The 21672-nt window shown below is 36.5% G+C and overlaps 2 long non-coding RNA genes across 2 annotated transcripts in view; one reads left to right on the top strand and one right to left on the bottom strand.

The window, feature by feature from the left end:
• LOC311436477 overlaps positions 1-21672 on the bottom strand; it is a 138264-nt gene that overhangs the window by 96642 nt on the left and 19950 nt on the right. The window lies entirely within an intron of this gene.
• LOC311435601 lies at positions 17413-20523 on the top strand. Its single transcript, XR_014692259.1, has 3 exons — positions 17413-17522; positions 18696-18816; positions 20449-20523. It is a non-coding gene; the product is annotated as an uncharacterized lncRNA (long non-coding RNA).

The following is a 21672-nucleotide window of genomic DNA, read 5'->3' as shown; positions in this document are numbered from 1 at the left end:
AATACTTTGTCCACATGCAAGTGTGCACACATTTACTTCTGAACATTTATATAGTTTATTAGGTTCTGCATCTACTGGCACTAAATAAAGGTTTGCAAACATTTTCATTTCATGATTGCTGGTGCTAAAGGGAATATTTGTGGTGCATGGTCACTAAGCAAACAGGGTGAAAATACTTTTACGGTGAATATAAACAGTTTTATGGAGTATCATAGAGCAAGAGGAAGCTGCAAATATAGAACACCAGCAGCTGTTCTGGGGCAAGACGGCTGCTCTGGATCCAGCTAGTAGCAAACTGTTTTGGGGCAAACCGTTTTGGGGTGTGGGACTGTAATGAATACAGTGACTTAAAAAATGTCTTAACTCATAAATGAATGGGAGAGCTTATTTATCTTTTTTATTTATTTTACTAGAAATTGGCTAAGTGCCTCAAAAATGTTCCTGGATAATCCTGAATAAAGCACTGGATTTATTTCAGTGTTATTGACACCCTTACTCAATCTACTTTCCATGAATATTCAATTTACTGGTAGTAAAGCTCAGAAAAAAAATAATAAAAAATAATAATAATAATAAAAAAAAAGAAACTAGAGCCTATGCAAGAATATATTATATTTCCAGACAATATATTTATTATAAGATCCAAATTCTAAGGGACACATTTGTTCCTGCAAAAATAAATAAATAAATAAATAAAAATAAAAATAAAAATAAAAATAAAAATAAAAATAAAAATAAAAATAAAAATAAAAATAAAAATAAAAATAAAAATAAAAATAAAAATAAAAATAAAAATAAAAATTTTAGGAAAACATGCATTTAGACAAATTTATTTATGAATGCCAGAGATATGTTTGCAGATTCCTGGGAAAACAAATATACTGGAGCAACCATGGTGATTGATTTGTGAGAAATTTATCAATAATAATAATAATATTAAAAAAAAAAAAAGATAATATTCATAAAATTTCTTACTCAACTCTAGTCTAACAGAGATACTAGGCTGCTGAGATATGCTGCTGCCAGGGCTGCTCCCTCAACTTGCTCCCTTCCTGGAGGTTTTTAGAGTGTTATTTCATTGCCCACAGCATATTTTTATGCAAACTAATGACCACATTTTGTTTTCACCTTCAGAAACATAAGCGGGTACAAGCAGTGTCACCAGTCTCACTGTGGATGTTATGACTTGTCAGTGTTCACCCTGGGTGCCTGATAATGTCTGTGTGCCTCCGTTCAGAGTAGGACTACAGCTGCTCAAAGCCCCAGGCTCCATGGCCTCTGCTCACCAATGGTTTTCCATAAATGCTTCTGTTTTAACTATCAGTGGATTTCTTTCCGTGACAACCAGAAGTAAATGGGTTATATGTTCTCCAGGCAGCTGCTGTAATTTATTGTGGAAGACAAACCCAGCAGTATCAATGCTCCTCTACAAGTAGGGCAATGTAACTGTACTAACTGAGGCTGGGAAAATTAGTTTTTAACTTCAGCTAAGCTGAAGGAAATGGGCACAACAGTGACATTGTCTTGCTTCTGCAGTGTATCCACACATAGATGAATCCATCCAGCCCTTCTGACTGGATTGAAAGAAGAGGTGCAGCTCCCTCAGATCAGTGTGTCCCAAGAACTACAGATACAGAGCATCCAGAACATTTACATAGGACTGGGAGAGAAAAATATGCCTTTGATCCATCCTTATTGCCAGAACTGAAGTGTCACCTTATCGTGTGAGCTGAAGCTTTTTTCCAGCTGGCAGTCTACCTTAGTTTTTGACAGAGAGGCTGTTGGGCTCATGGCTGCATCCACTTGTGCTGCAAAAATGCCTTCACCTCTTTCATTTAGTTGTGCTGTTGGTTACTCATTATTTTAATATGATGCACTTGTAATTGTGATAAATTATCTCAATATGTGAGATGGCTCTTTGGGGATTCCTTGGACACAGCTTTTAGAAGAACGCAAGGTTCATAACTGTCATCAGCAAGAAACAGAAATAGAACCTACATCATTTGTGCCTGTGAATTGTGTGTAACAAATGACCAGCACACTCCATGGCTGACATCTCTGGATATCAGCCAAATTTCTGCCAAACTTTGTATTGTTCCCCTTGGCCAACCAACCTAATGATATTAAGCTCAAACATTTTGGCATAGTTCCTGACATATTTCAGTTTGGAGAGCGGTTACCCACTCCTCCCTTTCTGCCACATTAAGAAGAGATGTAGGCATCACTAACAATACTGCAGAAACTGCAGCCTGGGCCTCCTTGAGTAAACCATTAATTACCATCTTCCAGATTACCTATTTCTCAGTAATCAACAATATACTTGTTTGTACTTCATCAGAGGCGCATAACAGGAATAACCCTACGCACAGAATTAAGGAACACTAATCCTGTACAGAACCAGCACCATACAAGCATCCTAGTGTCATACTTTCGTAACTGTCTTTTACTCTTGTTTAAAGGAATATAACTATCAATAATGCTTTGTTCAGTACGTGTGTATATAATAATGTATACGAGGCCATTATTATGGTGTTAATTGTGGAAATAATGCAGTCATACAAAAGACACATTGCTCAAAATAAAACCTAAGATAAATAAAGGAAGCTATAAAATGCTCTGCTGGGCCTGCTTCTGGACCTATTTAAAGTCAATGGCAAAGTTCCCACTGACCTCAAGCAGGAACTAGCTTCTTTTTCTCTTACTAGTTTTGTTTAGAAAAAAAAAAAAAATATATATATATATATATATATATATATAATGACAGACTGGAAAGGCAAGATGAAATATTTGGGGAGAGAGAGAAATAGGGATAAAGGAAAAAGAGATCAGAAGGGTATGGGGGAAAAGAAAGAACTGTATTTTTAACATTTTACATAGTTTAACATTTACAATTTAACATTTTTTCTTCAGATTTTCCACATTCTGTTTGTGTCAGAATACTTCAGTATTTTAATGCTCCCATTTTTCTCCCAGTTCTTTCCACCTTCTTCTCTGTGGGCATTTCTATTGGCCTCCAAAGGCATGCATTTCTTCTCAGAATGAAAAATGTGTTTGCCATTAAATATAATGTGTAAAATCTTACAATGCTTTCAGAAAAATAACACTCACCTCCAAAATGAGGGGAAAATGGTACATAATCATACATATAATTCACAACATTTATTTCTCTGGTAATTAATGTTGTCAGATTTTTCCTCCACTGACTAGTCATACCTGAGGTGTGCAGAGCTAAAGGGCAAATTCACCGCTGACATAAACAGCAGCCACAGCCCGCTCTGGTGAAGTTATCTCCAATTAAGCCAGCCATTACATTTGCTTCAAAGTATGTAATACATTTTAAATGATAGAAACAAGCCTAGGAAACGGTGAGCACTTCTATGAGTGCTGATCCGCGCCCACCCACCCCCTCCCCTTGCCCAAAGTTACTGGTTTAGCATTGATGGCGGCTTGAGCGCTGCGTGTCCTGTTTACCCTCGCAATTAACGGAGTGGGGCTGGGCAAGGGAAACCAAAGAGCCTGCTGCACTTAAAGAGCTAAGGGGAGGTGATAACAACCTCCACTCCGTTAAGGCTGGCTGCCCAGCTTTACTGAAAATGTACTGACAGATAAAACATAAATCAACATCCTTATCGTCCTGGCTTCCTTGCCTGCCAAATGGGGGTTTCGTTTATCAGCGACCTGTGGGCCCGCTGGCAGCCTTTACACTTACAGCTGGTCAGTGGGGTGGGGCGGGGTGGGAGTTAAATGGCTGCTCTAAAAGGCACTGGTGTAAACAACCCCAGGATGGGCTTCCTTGAACTGCCGGTTACCTGAGTGTGATCCATCTCCCTCATGTGCTGCCCCACGAAGGGTAGCATTGGATGCATCTGGGAAAGAAAGCAAATAAAAAGCACCCAGCACAGTCCCACACAGGCAGACCATGAAGCTCTGTTCTCTAGGGAGGGCAGAAAGGCCTCAGAAAGGCCTCAGAAAGGCCTAGTAGCTTGGGGAGGGCTTGGGAGGTTGGAAAAGCCCCTCAAAAGGAAAGGGATGATGTGTGTATTGGGTGCGCACCCATAACTTTCTTCTGCATCTCCAGTGCTATGTGAGTCCTATCACAGAAATCATGAGGCCACATTTTCCAAGGAATCCAGTGTCACCAAAGCCTCAAGAGAGGACCACATCCAGGGCACATTAATCCCACATTGTAAGGCAGCAGTCAGTGTTATGAGTAGGTTGTGTAACATGCAGGGATTTTAAAAGCATCTGTCCAGATTCATGATATCATGGGTAGATTTGCACATTAATCTCAGTTCAGAAAATAGAAACCAATTAAATCAGGCCGTGGTGATAGTGAGGGTGGGAGTTCAGATAGGGGAGTGCTCCAGTATTCACTAGCTATGGGTAGGCACTGACATCATCACCCCCTGCAAACACTTAGTGAAGATGAAGTTAGTCTTTGGATCTTGGTTTATTTCTGCACTGAGATCTGCTTAGCAGATAACTTCTCAGGAATTTGAAGTGAGGTAGCTATAGCAGTTTATGTCACTATAAAAAAAGTGTTGAATGCAGGCAGGAGAGATACGAGACAGAGATACAAGCTTAATAGTTGTTTGTTTGTTTAACTAAGTTCATCCTAAAAGTTGTTTTTTTTTCTGTTCACAGTGACAATTGATTATAGGAAGATGGAAGTCAAGCATAATTTCATTTAGTGAGCAAACTACTCTGTGCCTCTTTGTGTTTATAAAGCACCAGCTTCTGGTAACAGCTCCATGGAAAAGCTGTGCAGAACATAGGCAAATCACACATAGAAAGTAAAGACACCATATTGCAGTCCATGTTAGTTTTGTGCAAGAAAATGCAGCACAATGTTATATTCACTACAGCCAAACCTTCCGGCAGAAGAAAACAAAATATTTTATAATGAAATTTTAGCTCGATAAGTCTTTTTCACAAAGAAAAAAAAAATCTAAATCTCTTCTAATATATGTAATATAAAGAAAGAAAATAATTTATTCCTTGTCATATGTTCAGATTTGCATGTCTTAGGAAGCCAATTCATAATAAATAAACATGCATAGAGAGAGCTCTCTGTCTTTCCAGTAGACAAACATGTTACAGACAAAATCACTAAAACCAATACAGCAAGGGCAAAAGCATCCCATCAACACATTTGCTTATAGTATTGCTAAATGCTAAACTAAAATTTATCATGGCAGATATCCCCTTCTGGTTTCCTCTTTTTTTTTGTTCTTGTTTGTTTAGCAGTGTCCTTTGGCATGTTATCCAAGCAACGGGAATATTCTTACACCCATATTTAGCCAAAGTACAAAACTTTATGTTGTATATGCTCAGAGTGAACATACAGGAATTAGTTACTTCCTGAGAAGCCTGTCAGAAGAGCATGTTTCCATTTCAGTCTCCAAGGAGCTGAATAAAGCTTTCCTTGAAGGAACAGATAGGAAGAGAGTGGTCTCCAAAAAGGACAAAGGTGAGAGCAAAGCTCTTCCATTTTCTGTTTGCTCCAGGCTAAGACATAGGAGAGGAAAATGACTGGCTCACAAGAGAAGTAAGAGGAATATTTAGGGATGTATCAGGTTTATATGGCAGAAAGATGATTGAGGGCAGGAAATAGGGTGGGAAGGACTAGCAGAAACAAAAAATGAAGCCAGAGAAAAAGAGAAGGGCCAGATCCAGGGTGCGTGAAAGTATGAATGCCAGAAGCAAGCAAGAGGGCTACAGGCCGAGTCATTACATGGATGCTGAGGAGCAGAAAAGTTGTAAATGTTGGTGAATGTCCTACTTTAGTCAAAAGTTTCCAAACTTCTTGTGCTATAAGCTGTGAAATGCACTTACAAAATGACTAACTTTCCAGTAGCTGTTCAGAATAGCCTAAACAAGGCAAATAGCCCATGATTACAGCCACCAATTTGTATGTGGCCAAATGTTCTTTTGTTAAAACAAAGGACAATCTAGGCTATAAGGACTTTTATTACTTTTAAGGCTTTATTACTACCCATAATATATTTTGGCACTGCACGTTTTCCCACCTGATAGTACTTTGTGTTTTGTTTGTTTTTGTCTGTTTGTGTTTTTGGTTGGATGGTTGGGTGGATTTTTTTGGTTGTTTCTAATAAACAAAGCCAAAAAAAAAAAAAAAAAAAAACGTTTCAGAAGTTACTTTCCAGTGTTGAGAATCTCTAGTACTCAGGTAATCCAGGTAACTTTCATTTCAACTTCTGAATAGCAGGTGTCTTACACCCCCCCCCCCCCCCCCCCCGCCCTTCCCCCTTTCACCAGACTGCTCATTCTTTGCTTATTCTTACATGTGCTAGGTCTAATGTAGCACCTGTTGCTTGCTGGGCACTATCAGTCATGCATTTTGGAAAAGGCTGTGGTGCTGCACTCTGGCTGGAGGATGTGTTCCCTAACAGAGCCCCTCCTGAGCATAGGTTTTGCTGCAGATCACGGTCAGCCAAGGACTGCTAAAGATGACCTGCTAGGTTGGAATGCAGACCACAGTTTGGAAATCACTGAATTATGAAATAAAGACTATAATCTTTTAATCCATTCTGCCAAACATGCAAAGGAGAGCTTTTCTTGGAGAACTGTCAGGGCTGAGAGGAAAACTCTTGTCTATAGGATTTCCGCAGAAGCTGAGAAAAATTACAGTGAACTGTGTGAAGGAAAATGTGCTGTACAAATCAGTACAGATAAACCAAAGGAAATGTTTTTTTGTTTGTTTGTTTTGTTGTTGTTTGTTTGTTTGTTTGTTTTTTATCTGCCCTATTAGATTCACTCCAATTTTAACATCAGAACTCTCAAATCTTCCAGAATCTTCTTTCAGAACCTTCATCAAAGACTGAAATGTGTATCTGTGAATAGTAACAAGCACTGTAAAGTGAGGTTCTGTTTCACGCATGAGCATAGTTGCCTGAATGTGTCAATATGTCACAGTCATGACCAATAGTAAGTTAATTATTATGTAGGTAAATATGAAAAATTAATGCCAAATAATTTCATATAATGATTTTGGGCACTCATATTAGAACAAATCACATAATTGTTTGACTGATTAGAACTTTTTTCCTAATGAAAAAAAAAAAAAAAAAAAAAAAAGAGGTTATTTGAGAAAATGGACACATTTCCTGACAAAGCCGGAATTACACAATTTTGAAAGATAATATTTAGCCTTTGGAAAGGCCAAAATTCTTTGGAATGAAGCAGAAGTTATAAAAATAGATCTTGCCAAACATAGAGTAATTTTTGAAGAATTACTCTTTTTCACCATATTAATACAAAAATTCTTGGACTTGAAACTGAGAACTCTGGAACAAGAAAGAGAAATGATAGATGCTATTTAGAAGCAGTTTGTCTGAGTTCTGTAATGTCCACTGACAATAATACATTCTCATGCTCTGTTTGCTAGCCCATTTCTTCATGCACAGAAAGTAGTATATTTAGCCCTTGGCACTTCAAAATATGGATAACGCTTGCTTACTTCTGCATTTTATAAGTAAGGAAAATAAAAAAGACATTAAGTGAGAATGAATGTAAATGTATATATACATATAAAAAGTCTACTCACGCTGTTAAACTGAAGTTGATAAGTATAATTTTTATGAAATGAAATTAACAATGGATATTTACCTTTTCTGCAACCTTCCATTTTGAATACAAGGAACTCCATAAATTTGTACTTCTGCACTCACTCTAAAATCAAACCCTCTGTTTAGACTTTCTGTTCATAAGCAGAATATTTATTGTGTATAATCCTCTTATTCATCTCAGTAATTTATTTTTCTGCTATTGAATGCTAAAGTTTTACAGACTTCTGTATTATATACTCCAAAAGACTGAGGTTCTCATCATTACCACTGGTTTCAACAGCAGTTGTATCAAAACCTTCTGCAGCACGCTTTTGAACTTTGCCACAATTTGCAAATGTTAGGATGCAATTTGTTTCTAACTTGCTTCTCAGATAAGTAAGGTCCATGACTGAAGATGGTATTTTATTCTCTCCTCATTTGTACATACTTATTTCATTCTTCCTCATAAAAGCTGTATTTACAAAATGTTTCTATTTCAGAATATGTTGAGGAAAATTCTACCCAAATGAAGAGCATCATAAGAAAAAAAAAAAAAAAAAAAAAAAAAAAAAAAAAAAGAAGAGAGAAGCAGGGAGGAAGGAAATAGAAAATACTGAGAATGTAACATCTGTAAAACGCACCAACAACTCCAGCTTGCAATGGGCTGTCACTGCACGCACAAAGAGGAAATTTCATTTAAAAGTTACAAAAATGACCTTGCTTTGAACCAAGTGAATGTGATTACTTCTGAACTGAACAGAAAGTTAAGAAGTTTGGATCAAATGTTTTACCAGTGCCAATGTCCCAGAACTTTCCTTGGCTCTATATTCTCCTTTCCTATGTTTGTCAGCTGAATTTAATGTTCTCTTCTTTTTGTCTTCTGGTCCCTTTGACCTTAATGTGACATTTTAGTTGGGTGATTAATTGCTATTAAATGGCACTGCATTTATTAAATGGAGTCTTTGTCTGCGTAAGAGCACAGTTACAATGCAACGATTCAGTTTGATAAGCTTAAATATACACAGTTAGATGTGGTAATATCTAATTTGTCAAGGATTTTGTGGCTAGCTTTGCCACACAGATAGAAAGGAGATGTGATTGCACAAAAAGCTTAATATTCTGAGTTTAAATGTCCTCAGTAAATTGATCTTCTCCATCATGTAATCTTATTTCAGAGTGTGCAGGAGACAGCAAAGTTCCACACAAGCCTAAGTTGCCTTAATACCAGGCCTGAGGGTTCCTGACCATAAAAATAAAAGCTATGTGACAAGATTTGTATGTCTCTTTTTGGCAGACAACAGCTGACTTGCCTTACCAGAAGCTCTCTTTCTGGGTTAATTAAATAAAAAGAAGAATAAATGTCAGTAAAAGGATGAAAGGTTCATTGAGAAAGAAAAGATGCATCCCTAGTTTGAACACCTAAGTGAAAAAGAGATCATGAATATTTAATTTAGTAAGTGAAAAAACAGCAGCTGACATTGTAATCAGCCAGGATAACTACTATGTCAATTATATTCTCCTAACACTACTTTATGCTATTGCTTATCTAACTAAGCTAATTGGGAATGTTTTCATTTCTTTTTCAGACTATCCTGAATCATCAAAATAAAATCCTTGCAAGGAAAAAGTTGGTTTTGATTTAACATCTGCTGGGGGAAAACATAAATAAGTAAATAAATGTCCCAAGATGGATGAGCTGGATAAAGTCAAAATGGGAGAGAGACTTTAAGAAAAAGTTCAGTGGTTTGGGTACTCACTGGGAACACAGAGATCAGTAGTTCTAGTTCTTTCCTGTCATTCTTTTCCCAGTAGGTTAAACACTAACATGGCCAGTGAGAGGAAGGACTGAAGATGTTGTCATTTCAAGCTTTCGGTCTTTGTGTCTTCCACTTAGCATCCAAGATGCAGAGTCAGCATTGGTCTTTACAGCTGTCTCCCATTGCACATAAAAAAAAATAAATTTAAATAATATGATGTGCTAGATCAGGTTAATATGAGAAAAAAAAGATGTCTGCAGCTCAATCTCAAACCTACAGGTAGTCATTCATAGCTTTTGATGGTGCAAATGAAAAGTTCTGTGGAGAGAAGAGGCATTCACTTCATCTGATGTTAGATGTTTACAGTGACCTTCTTGTAGAGATACTGTGGAGCAGTAGATAATGTTCAGGCATGTGTCATCAGTCCTGCTTTAGGTCTGAGATGAACATCTCCCTATCAACTATGATGGGAATTCAGATGCAAACCTCCACATGGTTAGGGAAAGCCATTGTACAAGAAAATAGTGGCATGAAATTTATTATATTTATGCATAATGTTTGTGCATAACGTTTGCATGATGAAGGTTTAAGCTGAACTCTGCACACAAGGAGATACTTGAATCTGTATGGTCTGCAGGTTTGCTTTCATAACATCCACACAGGACCTACCTCTTCTGACTGCAATTGCAACATTCAGGCCTTGGAAAGCATTTTGAGGGAACACAGGCCTTACTGCAGGAAAAATACCACCTATGCTTAATATTTTGAAATAATGGTCTTAGTAGGCAGATATTGTACCATCTGGAGACATTGAAATATCCCTGCCTTGAGGCCAAACATCAGTAGTAAAGTGAATCTAAATGAACCGAGAAAGGCCATAATCATGCTTACTTCTAAAAGGATTATAGTGGTGTCTTGACTACTGATGATGGTCTAATGATAAGATTGCATAAGAAATACATTCTTACAGTTCTCATTAAGTCACCACAATCCCAGTTGCTCCTGTGTAGATTTGTCCACCTCCATCTTCCATTACAAGCTGAAATAAAGAAAAAGAGTCTGTATTGCTCTACAGGCTCAGAATTACAAGGAAGGAGATGTATCAGATGTATGCCCTAGCAAACTCAAAGTGTTCAACTTTTGAGAATGCTGGACACTGGAGATATGTCAAGCACTTCCTCTTTTCTTTTTTTTTTTCTTCTATCTTTTTCTTCTTTGTCTTCTTTTCCCTTTTCATTTTCTTATTTTTCTATTTCTTTTTCTTTTTCCTTTTCTTCTTCTTCCTAGAAATTAGATGCATCTATAGAAACTGTGTTCTAGACTACACCTTGGATCTTCAAAAAAAACACTAAGTCCCTACCTTCTTTGAAGAATAGAAATATTTTTTTAATGGTGTAGTTTGCTATGTTTAGGATTCACAAGAAAGGCAGAGTTTGCTCAGAAACTTCTAGAAAATATTGGGCAACTTTGCTAATATTATTAATATCCTGCTTTCAGAAATTCTAGAAATATTTTCAAGTGTAAGAATGCTTAATTTCTAAAGCCACCTTAAATTTACTTTATATGATTATTAAAAATCAGTCTGCATCATCACAATGCATATCATATTACAATGAAATTTCATGTAACAAATAAAATAGTTTGATTAATCCTAAGGAAAATGTTACTTCAAAAATCCTGGAAATATTCTTAATGATTTTGTAGTTCACAAAATGGATTTTCAAACTAGATCTAAACTTTCATTTTAGAAGACCATAAAATATTGTATTGCATCTTCTCTGGAGCTTTTGTGAATTCACAATCTGTAGACAGGATACAGGCAGAACATTTACATTTTGCAGAAGATATGGTTAGATACCTGTTTTGATCATTCAGTAAGAACAAAATCCTGCTATTCAAATCACAAGACAGTTTATTTTGCAGAAATTAAGCTAAAATCACAATCTATAATCCATTTTTCCATACACAGAGAATAAACCCTAAATATTCATAACACAGCCTGTTGATCAGAACAGTAATCTTCAAGTAAATGTCTAATGATCTCCTCTCTAGCTAGGCAAGTGATTAGGAAAATAACTGAAAGTCTGTAAAATGGAGTAGAATATTATAAGACAACAATCCAGTAATGGCTTCACATTACAAGTAAAGCTGAGCAGGAAAAAATAAATAAATAAATAAAAATAAAGTCTTCTCTACTTCCCTGAAACACACACACAATTTCCTCTAGAAGAAAATGCAAGAGAAATAAATGTATTGCTAGCTCTTTCTCGGAGGTATATCAAATAGCAATTAATTCCAAATCTTCTGAATTGTAACGTGACCATCACTGCAAAGCTTGGCATTACAAGGCTTTCCTGTAACTCAAAGGGCTGTACAAAAGTGACTGTGTTGAAAGAATTATAGCCAAGGACATAACTGTAATGAAGTATTATCATGGACATATAATATTATCAAAATATCAAACTCTACACGTGTCAGCAGTCACCCAACATGATTAGAGGCAGACCTGGTTTTTGGTTTAGGTAAAAGTAAGCAGTTGTTTACATTGGCAGATCATAGTGGGGCAAGGAGGAACTGAAGCAAAGGGTGCAATGGCCCCACCATCTATTTTGTAGATCCTGAGTGAACAGGCAGGGAGGAGAGGAGCCATGGACTCCAAGATCAGATCAGCTCAAAGAAGGAGCAGAAGGTTAGTGTGCCCCTGCCCATGAGTTCCTAGTAAATCTGCTCCCTCCCAATAAATCCCAGCTTTATTTCTCCAGTCCTTCTCATTTACTGCCAAGATGGAGTGGGAAACAAAACAAACCCCTTGCTCACTGCCACCTCCAGATCTCTGGTGGCTCCCTGGAGCCTGCAACCTGTTCCTTTCAATTTCCTTCCCTGACTTCTGCCACCAACCCAGGCAAGCTTTGTGACAGGCCTCCACCCCCATTGCCTGCTCCTAGGTCTGCATCTTCTCTCAGAACCTACCATGTTGCTGCCAGGTCATGCAAAATGATTATTTCCTTGTCCTTTGCCTCAGTAACTTCCCCTTGTGAGCTTTTGGCTGAAAGTCTGGGTGCTGATTCACCGAGCAGATGGACACATATCAAAGCAAAACATACCAACGAGTAAGCATGGTTAAAGGTGTGCTTGTCGAGGAGAGGCAGTGTCTGCTGTCAGATTTCAGTCCTTTTGAACTGCAGCCTTATACAGCAATCCTCTACGCCTGGTGTTTATTTATGAGGTGAACTGAGGATATGACAGTCTCATCTGTTTATGTGACCAAAAAAGCACATTGTTCGCTTTGAACCTTGCACAAATGTGAAAAACTTTCTTGTGCCGCTTTCAGCTTTCAGCATAACACTGCTCCAAGAACCATATAGACTTGTAATAGCTTCTGTTTATGCAGTGTAACAAGCTGAGGTCAGTGGGAAAGTGTCAGCTGCAGCATATGACTGAGCTTTCACTGCATCATGGAACTTGGCACAGCCTTGTAATGACAGATAACAAACTGCATTCTATAGCTTTCAAAACCCTCAAAGGATATGTGGCTGGGAAAGGCTTGCAAATGCCTTCCCTTGATTAATAGTCACAAAACTGAAGTGATCATAATTTAGTCCTAGCAAAGAGATGTACTTCTTTGTAGCAGCAATAAAGAAAGACACGAAAGCACACAAACCTACACAATATACAGAAATCATCTTTAAAGAAATTTACAATCATCATGCCAGACACTAAATGAATTATTTCTCTCATTTCTTGTCTCACTACAGCTTCCTCCCACTTGGACACACATGTTAGGCATTCAGTTAACCTCAAGCATAGCTCTCCTGGCCCTATCACTATATCTGTACTCCCCATCACCAGGGTATGCTAGACTACATTTTTGCAATGTAAAAAGAGTGACATCATTTTTTTCTTAAAGTAGTTAGTTTCCTAGAATTCAATTATACCCAGCTCAGCTTAGTCCCCAAATTGCTCATTCCCATCTTCTTTCTTCTCCTATGCTCAGCACGCTATCCAGTGCTGCTCCTATGCACAGCTCTTTGCTGTATATCCCATTCAGAACCTCTCATTTTCTATCTACAGCAGCTGCATTTACTTCCACATCTACAACTTTTGCCGACCTCCTGCTCTTGCATTGCACTTCCTGTGAAGTGTTTTGTTCACGGACTCAGTGGAAGAATATGTTATGACAATGGAGTTTTAAGGAAAGCTTTTTGTTTTGTTGTGTCACACACTTTATCCATCCCTTTTTGTCATCTGGTGGTTTTTCTTTCTTGTTCTAGCACATATTTCATGGCTAAAGCTATTTCACAGGCAACCTTGGAAGTCAATCCTTTTTCAGATAACAACTTTTTTCTGCTGATCCACCTTTCTATCTACTTGGAAATCCATCAGACAGAACTTTATTTGGCTAGAATCCTTTATCATTTAATGGTATATTTATAGAATGAGTTAGAATTTCATGCTATTCACCAGCCCTTGGTGAATCACCGATTTTGTTATTATCGCTTTATTTGCAATCAGGAAATTCTGCTTAGGACAATAATGCAGAACATTACAGGCTGTGTGGAAATGCAAAGTGGAAAAAAAAAAAAAAAAAAACAAAAACAAACAAACAAACAAACTGCAAGATACATATAGTACCTTCATATGACAAACAGCTAACATTTCATTTTCTTCAGGAAAGACTTAATTTTTCATTACTTGATGTCCTTTTAAATGTAGCAAGCAGCTCTTCCTGATGTTTTATACACTCAGAATAATACTGTTATGAAACAAAATAAAGGGTTAATTGTCCTTACGGAACATTATGTCAGTTTCTGGAATCCTATGCTATGAATTATCATCATTCTGATTTTACTGAAGAAATCTCTCCTGAACTTCAAAGCCCACCTATTTATTTTTTGTTTGGTCTCCTCTTCACTGTACTGCCTTGAATATCGGACTACCAAGCTGGAGTAAAATTTCTACTCAGTTCCTCTATTCTGATAATATATTAAAGTACCATGTGGCATAAGGTCTAAAAAAGTTTTTAATTTAAACCAAGTGCTAGAATTACACTGTCTTTGGGTTTCCTCATGTTTCCTGGGTTTTCTGTGTCCAGTTCAGGAAAAAAAAAAGTTGTTGAGAGCACAATTTTTGTTTTTGTATCTTGTAAATACCATGATGCATAAATGATTTGTATTGATTATTGTAAAAGTACTGCTATGGATGTTCAGTTTTAAGATATTAGCTGTAGGAATGAGAAATGTTTATGCTTTAGAAGTTACCTCTGATTATGGAATTGCTGTTGAAATACAGTAAAACAAATACAGGTTACTTTATTACTATGGGTGTTGCCTTTCTCTCTCTCTCTCTCTCTCTCTCTCTTTTTTTTTTTTTTTTTTTTTTTGTGCTGAATCAGGTCTTTGTTTTATCAAGAAGCACAAGGTGCTCTTCTTAAGACAGGAAAACACAGCAAAACCCTGGAATGAGGTTGCATAATCTAATGTGCCATATTTGCCTTCTGATAACCCTCACCAACAACATCTAAAAGTAGTCATTTGACTTTTAATGACAGCCACTGTTCATGTTATCTTTACAAATTTCCTTCTTGAAAGAGCTGGTCCTCTTACTGTTTAGATATCTCTGCTTCTACATTTGCAAGAGCAGAGGGGGTGTAGTTGGCCTTGTTTCAGTTCTTACATAGTGTCTGCAAAGATTTAAACACATCAAAGTGTCAGCTAGATTGAATGAGCCAGAATCTATTTTAGAATAATTGAAAGTTTGACTTCCATTTGCCCAAGAACTCTATTTATTTAACTTCACTAAAATTCCTTCAGTATTATAAAATTGCTGTCCTGTTATCTTTTTGTGATTGCACCCCTTCAGTGGCAGCCATCTCTGAAATGTTTCTTACAAAAAACTCAACTCTAAATAAACGTTTTTTGTAACAAAGCAGTGGAAGCGTCTTATAGGGAACTACCTGCTGTTCTGTATGCAAATGGACATGTGCCTATTTTTTCCTCAACATCCAGTAGCAGGAGGAAAACCAGGAGGAATACCTATCACAGAAACCTTTGAACTAACTAAAAAGCAAATTGTGTTTCTTATGTTATATCAGCACCTCTTAAAGAAACAATGCGCCCAACAGGATATTTCTGTAAAGTCTTTAGAAAGTCATAGCTATGTTCTATTCATCTTTATGAAGAGGAGGGAAAAGGACTATTTTTTATTTTTTTTTAAGTTACTTGTAAGCACAGAGACAGACGCTTGTAAGTAGGGGACTGCCTCAAGTTTGGGCCCTGTGTGAAAAGCCCTTGTGTGAGGACTCAAATTGCCTTTCTTAATCTCATTCATAAAGGGCTAACAACAGTTTTAAGACTCTGCTTAATAATTATCACATTAAGAAGGGGCTATATTTACATTTATTTTGAAAATAGTTGATTATATCTCAATACCAAGTTTGAGGTATTGAGGCCTTTTCCTGGCCTCAAAGTCCATCACACTCATAAAAACATGCAGTCTTCCTATCTTCCTCAACCCTTTCCACTTAGAAACACTATGACAGTGGTTCAAATTTTTCATGCAGAAATTCACTCTAAGAGTAGAAAGTGTAAGATACTGTCTCCAAAATCCACAGGTTAACTAATAAGCCCTGAAAATAAATAAACAAAGAAAATCTAGGAAGATAAGAAGGAACAATGTCATAACGTTGATATCTGCACCAAAAGTCTTCTCTTATTTCAGAAGGTTGAAAACTATGCTTTTTACCCTGGCTTGACGATATTTACACACCAGCCTCAATCCTGTCCCATTAAAGTCATAGGGTCTCTAACAAGCCCATTAATGTGTCATCAGGGCATAAGCAAATATGTCCTAAAGTAAACATTCACTCTAAAAAAATTACCTGCTTCTCCACTATGTTGTTCAAAGCCAAGATGTATCCATAAGAATTTTACCTAAATGAAAACCCAAATTTTAAATTTTAATGGAAAATTGAGAGGAAAATATGAGGTAATTTAACTCCTACAGCCTGGATCCTTTCTTTAGTCTTTCAAAAGCCATTTAGGTAATAGAAAAGCCTTTCTACTCACACAGTAGACAATGTCTCTGTTTAGGTCTGCTTCTAATAACATGAATATTATTAATCTCTTCTACAAGCTGTGCTAAGAATCTCTTTTGGGAAGCAATGACATCTTTGCATTATTAATAGCTGATTCAATCTGGCTTGCTGTAGTAACAGCTTTTGCCAGCGTGAGATTAGGTTCAACTAACAGCCTTACGAATTTCAGCGTGTCTTTATCTAGCAGGGTATTATAATACAGTGTTCTTCTGTGCCCAAGAATTGTAGCCAAACAGAAACCATGCCTGCCTGGTATCATCAATCACAAGCAGGCAATTCTCAGCCACACTTACCACATTTTTTAAGAAATTATTTTTCAATCTCCAAGGGAAAGACTAAAATAAGACAATAAACACCTTCGTGATTCTTCCTTGTTTTATTTTTTTTTGCTATTTCTTCATCTATCTTCAAGCACCTCTCCCTGCCTTATGTTAGTTTCTATATTTCTCACTGACTTTTTTTTCTAGTGCATTTTTCCAACTTTCACCAACTTTGTTTCATTTTTCCTTTGAGAATGCCTGTTTGTTTTCTGTACCTCCATCTATTTTTAATTTTCCATCCATGTTAGTAAAATGCCTAAAATGCGATTGAATAGATGTTAGTACTTTAATAGATTTCTAACACCACAAGGGGCAGGACTGGAAAATTGACATTTTGACCCCTCGTTTACTGCCAGATGAGCTATTGGGTGTTCTGGATACATTGGTTCTCCTTTTCCTGTCAGAGCAGACCATTCTTTTGCAGGTATTATCTCATCAGTCTTTCAGACAAGTGTGCACACTAAGCTGGTCTGGCTCATGAGTAATCATTTGTTTTCCACTTTTGTTCATCTTCTTCATTAAATGAGTTTAGGTGCTACAAAAAAGACAAAACTAAGAGTTGGCAGGTGGGTTTGGGAGGGGGAGTATTTATCAGGTGGGGGTAGTTATTGCTGCAAAAGAGGGAAAAATATCTTCTCTGCATTCATTTCCCTTAAGCTGCTGGTCTGAAAGTCTCTTTCAGAAGGAGAGTAGTGTTTTTTTCCTTCATTCACTTTCAGTCCTCATTTTTACTGCAGTATTGTTTTATGCAAGGCTCAGTTTAAAAGCAGACTGGTGGAGTCAGGTAATACTAAAATGTACAAAATGTTTTCATTAAAATATGAAAGAAGATTGATGTTTTCAAAATTTTGAAACATGCTGTTGAGAAAGTTAACAACCTATTGATTTATTTTTATTTTTTTTCTGACCTGGTAGCAACTGAGAGGGAACTTCTGTTTTACAGTGGAAATTCTCCTTCCTCTACAAAGAATTGATTAAATTGTGGATGCAAAGCAAAATCAAGATTCTAGTAGAAAAATATGATTGAAAAGCATTTGACAGGAAGCATTTTTACTACCTGGAATACTGACTTGAGTGTATTTCAGATATAACCAGGAAAACTTTTAAAAAGGCATAGGACACAGTTTAGAAGTAAATGAGAAATAAAAGTAACCAATAGAAGCTGGACAAAACAGTTGTTTGAACCATCTTTTCCTACTTTAAGCCTTATTGCTTTTATTACTGAGACTTTACCTAATATTAGATATATAATTTGTTTTTATTTGCTTTTCTTGCCTTTAATATTAATTTTAGGTCTTTTAGAAAAATTAATAAAGGTTGCCCACTCTTAAAGCAAGGAAATAATTTCCTGAGATGCTGAAGAGAAGGAAATATGCCTAAAACAGGATGATAGAATAGGATGGGTCCTAAATCAATACCATGGACACAAAAACAGTCAGCTCCTCAGAGAGTCTGAGCAGGATACAGATTATGGTTGGCAAGACAAACAAGGAGCATCTGCAGAGCAGCTAAGTCAAAACCAGCCAAGCTAAATTCAGACCAACAACATAGAGGTGAAAAGGTTTGCATTGTGCTGGCTAACCTCAACTATCCAATTTCATTTAACTACTTTTTGGTTCTCACTGTCTAGACTTGATATATCAATCTCATCTTTGTAAGATTAATGTATTTTTTTCCATGAAGTATTGCTTTTAAAAAAGCAGAAACTAAGAGTAAAGATCCCAGGACACATTGTCTTTTTCCCTGGATTCACATTAGGTTGACATTCAAGCTGAATTTGAAGAGCTTTTTGTTATTGCTCAGTGGTATCGATAAACAGTTATCTCATTCTCACAGGAAAATACATGGAAACATTGAAAGGATGTTTAAAAGATCAGGGGAGATTATATGATAAAATAATATTTATACTTTTCACATACCCCAACATAGTCAGAAAATTATTATGACCATGTTTCAGGTTTCATAGTAAGCCCTTTTTGGGAGAAATGAATTATTGCAGGCCTAAGAGCTATGCGGCTGCTGAAAGACTACCAACCCATGATGGTCCCTCCCTCCAGATGAGTGATATCAAAAACATGGTAAGACCTTAATATTTAGCTGTAAAACTCAAGGGAGAATATATTTACATGAAGTGATTATCTCTTATGTTTCTGGACATTCTAAAGATACATTACATTCTCCTAATAATACTTGCCTTCTTTTTGATATGATGTTTTGGAAGAACAGCTTGCACTTATAATCAGTACAATTTATCACCTATCCCCAAAGTACCCTGCCGTTGAAATGCCTGACATATATATTAGGTGTTGTGGATTTAGCAAAAATTGAATTATAAATTGCCTTGCCAGCTTTTGCCTCTGGAAATAATGAAAAAGTGACCTAAAGAAATGTTCTCCTGAAGGATTTATTTTTAGTGGCTATAGAGAAAGAAACAACAAACATGGATTGACCAGATTTTATCATTTTAAGCGCTGAATAGCTTGGTCTCAAGAAAAGTTTTCATTCTTTTGATTATTTTTTTAAAGAAAAAAGACTGCACTGAGAGTGCTCGAATGTCTCTGAAAATAACTCAATTAAGAAAGGAAAAAAAAAATGAAGGAAAAAAAGAAAAAAAAAAAAAAAAGAAAACATTAACAAAACGTTAATTTGTACTCAGTAAGCTATGAGAATTTCAAGGTCTTGTGCCCAAATGAAGTCAAGTTAAATGTCATCCAAAATACTTTCTTTTCTCTTCTCTGGTAAGTGCCATCTCTCAATGAATGAAATTATTTGCAATGGTCTTTTAGAGTTTAACATTATTCAGCTTCTCAGAATAATAGGGCCTTTAATAAGTTAATAATCTAAATTGGCAGGGCTATTTAGAATCTACTTTTAGCAAGTATTCCAGCATCAAATATGGAGCTAACCTAAATGTTAATTGTAAAGGTATTCAAAAATGCAGTAAACTTTGGTAATCCTAATTTTAAACTGACATCTAGTGTTTCCCCATGAATTACATTCTTGTCTCTTGATAAATTCCTGCAGGAAAACAAAATGTACCCTGTGTTCATCTACAGTTATTTAATTTAAAGAAAAATAGTCTACGTGAAAATGTAGATAATTTGACAGTAAGCTTTCATTTTAAAAGATAAATTGAAACTGTAGCCCAGTTTGTGTCATTTATTTAAAAAAAAAAAAAAAGTTTAGAAGTTTTTGCTTCAATAAACTGATGTTGGAACATGAGCTCATATTCTTTGGTAGTTTTTCTCTGTGTGTTTTTTGTTGGGGGGGGGGGGGGGGGAGTAAGTTTAAATACCCAGCATTTTGGGTGTGCGTGTTTTTAATATAAGTGATATGAGAATACAAAATCTTACTGGGGTGTGTTATGTATGTGTGTAAAAAAAATCAAAAGCAGATACTTATCAGTTAAAGATTGCCTCCTTATTATATTAAATATCCTGTTACTAAATGAGCTGATCATAAAACTCTGATGTGTATTTGGTATTACTTGGCAAAAGGTGTTTGAATTGTCTTTTTATAATTGATGCATTCTACAATATGACTGCCAGATTATAGTCACATGAAATTCGCTCAGCAGCTTGACTGCATAGGTTAATAATATATAACTGTCTACACCATGTGGAGAGGAGTGCAGGCAACTGGAATCATATGTTTTTTTTTCCTAAATATGGCTGATAAATATGAATAATATTAGCATTCACTCGTTTCAGCTTACAAAGTGACTGCTGTTCTTTAGGAAGTGATAAAAAGAAACAACTAACAAGAAAGCAAGGAAAGATATAAAATCTGAGAAGGTGAGTCTTTAACAACTGTAATGGTTAGAATCCTTAACCATCAAGAACAAAGGCAAGAATGACCAACATCTTGAGTGAATAAGTGAATAAGTTTGATAAAGTTGAAAACAGATACACTGATGGAAAGACCAAAATAAACTATTTATAATAAAAGAAAGACCGTCACAGAAGGCAGGGGATGAGTTTACAGAATATCCATAAAAGCCTACACAGAAGTGAAGGGCACGAGTTTTGATCCTTTTCACAGTTGTAAGCAGTACCAAGATTAAATCAGTGGAAGGAAAAAACACACAGCAAGAGGAGGAAAGACCAGTTTCCCTGGTGTATTTGTATTTTGTTACATCCTTGTTAGCTTTTAGTGCCTTGCCACTTATTTTTCTCTTTTGTATGGGTATGTACTTGACTCATTGGTCACCATAGGTAACTGAGGATGAAAAAAGAAATAATAAATATAAGCAAGAAGTTGTAATGTATGTGCATTATATAAAATGCATATAAAGGCTTACAAGCTGGGAATATGCTGAAGAAAAGTGTTGTCATCATATAACCACAAAACATCCTGGAGATTAATCCTATGGTGGCCCTGCATGACACCTGTAGTATATGTGGGCATTAGGTCAGAATATTAGCTGAAGCTAATGATGGGCCCATTATAACCCTCCTTAGTGCTCATTACTTAGGGGACCTTTTGAAGGTGCTTTGTATCATTCTCTAGCTGACAAGCTATTCAGTGAAGGTTAGCAACTCCCTCTGAAGTCCTGTTTCTCTGTTGCAGCTAACTACCTAGCTGGGGTCATGGAAGGCACACATGGATCCTTCACCTAACCGACAGAAATAGTATAGGAAATAATTAACATCTGTATGTGGTACAAAGATTTTGAAGGAAAGTAAATTTACTGTTTTTCAAGGTTAATTTTTTTCTGCATTGAGTATAATCACCACAACAATGAATCAATGTTGTTAGCATTGCACTCAGATCTGTGGAGACATGAGTGTGCGTGATGTGTTCAGAAGGCAGTGGATGAATTCTACACAGATGTTCATGGAGCAGCCAAGGGGTTAAAATAATAATATTCCTGTAATCCTGGTTTATACTGTGGGTGAACGATAGAGTTCTTCACCTCCCATAGATCTGGCACT

The sequence above is a fragment of the Aythya ferina genome (assembly GCF_964211825.1).
Source record: "Aythya ferina genome assembly, chromosome: 4".
Classification (NCBI taxonomy): Eukaryota; Metazoa; Chordata; class Aves; order Anseriformes; family Anatidae; genus Aythya; species Aythya ferina.
Note: the sequence above shows the minus strand (reverse complement) of the source record. Positions and strands in the feature narration are given on the sequence as shown.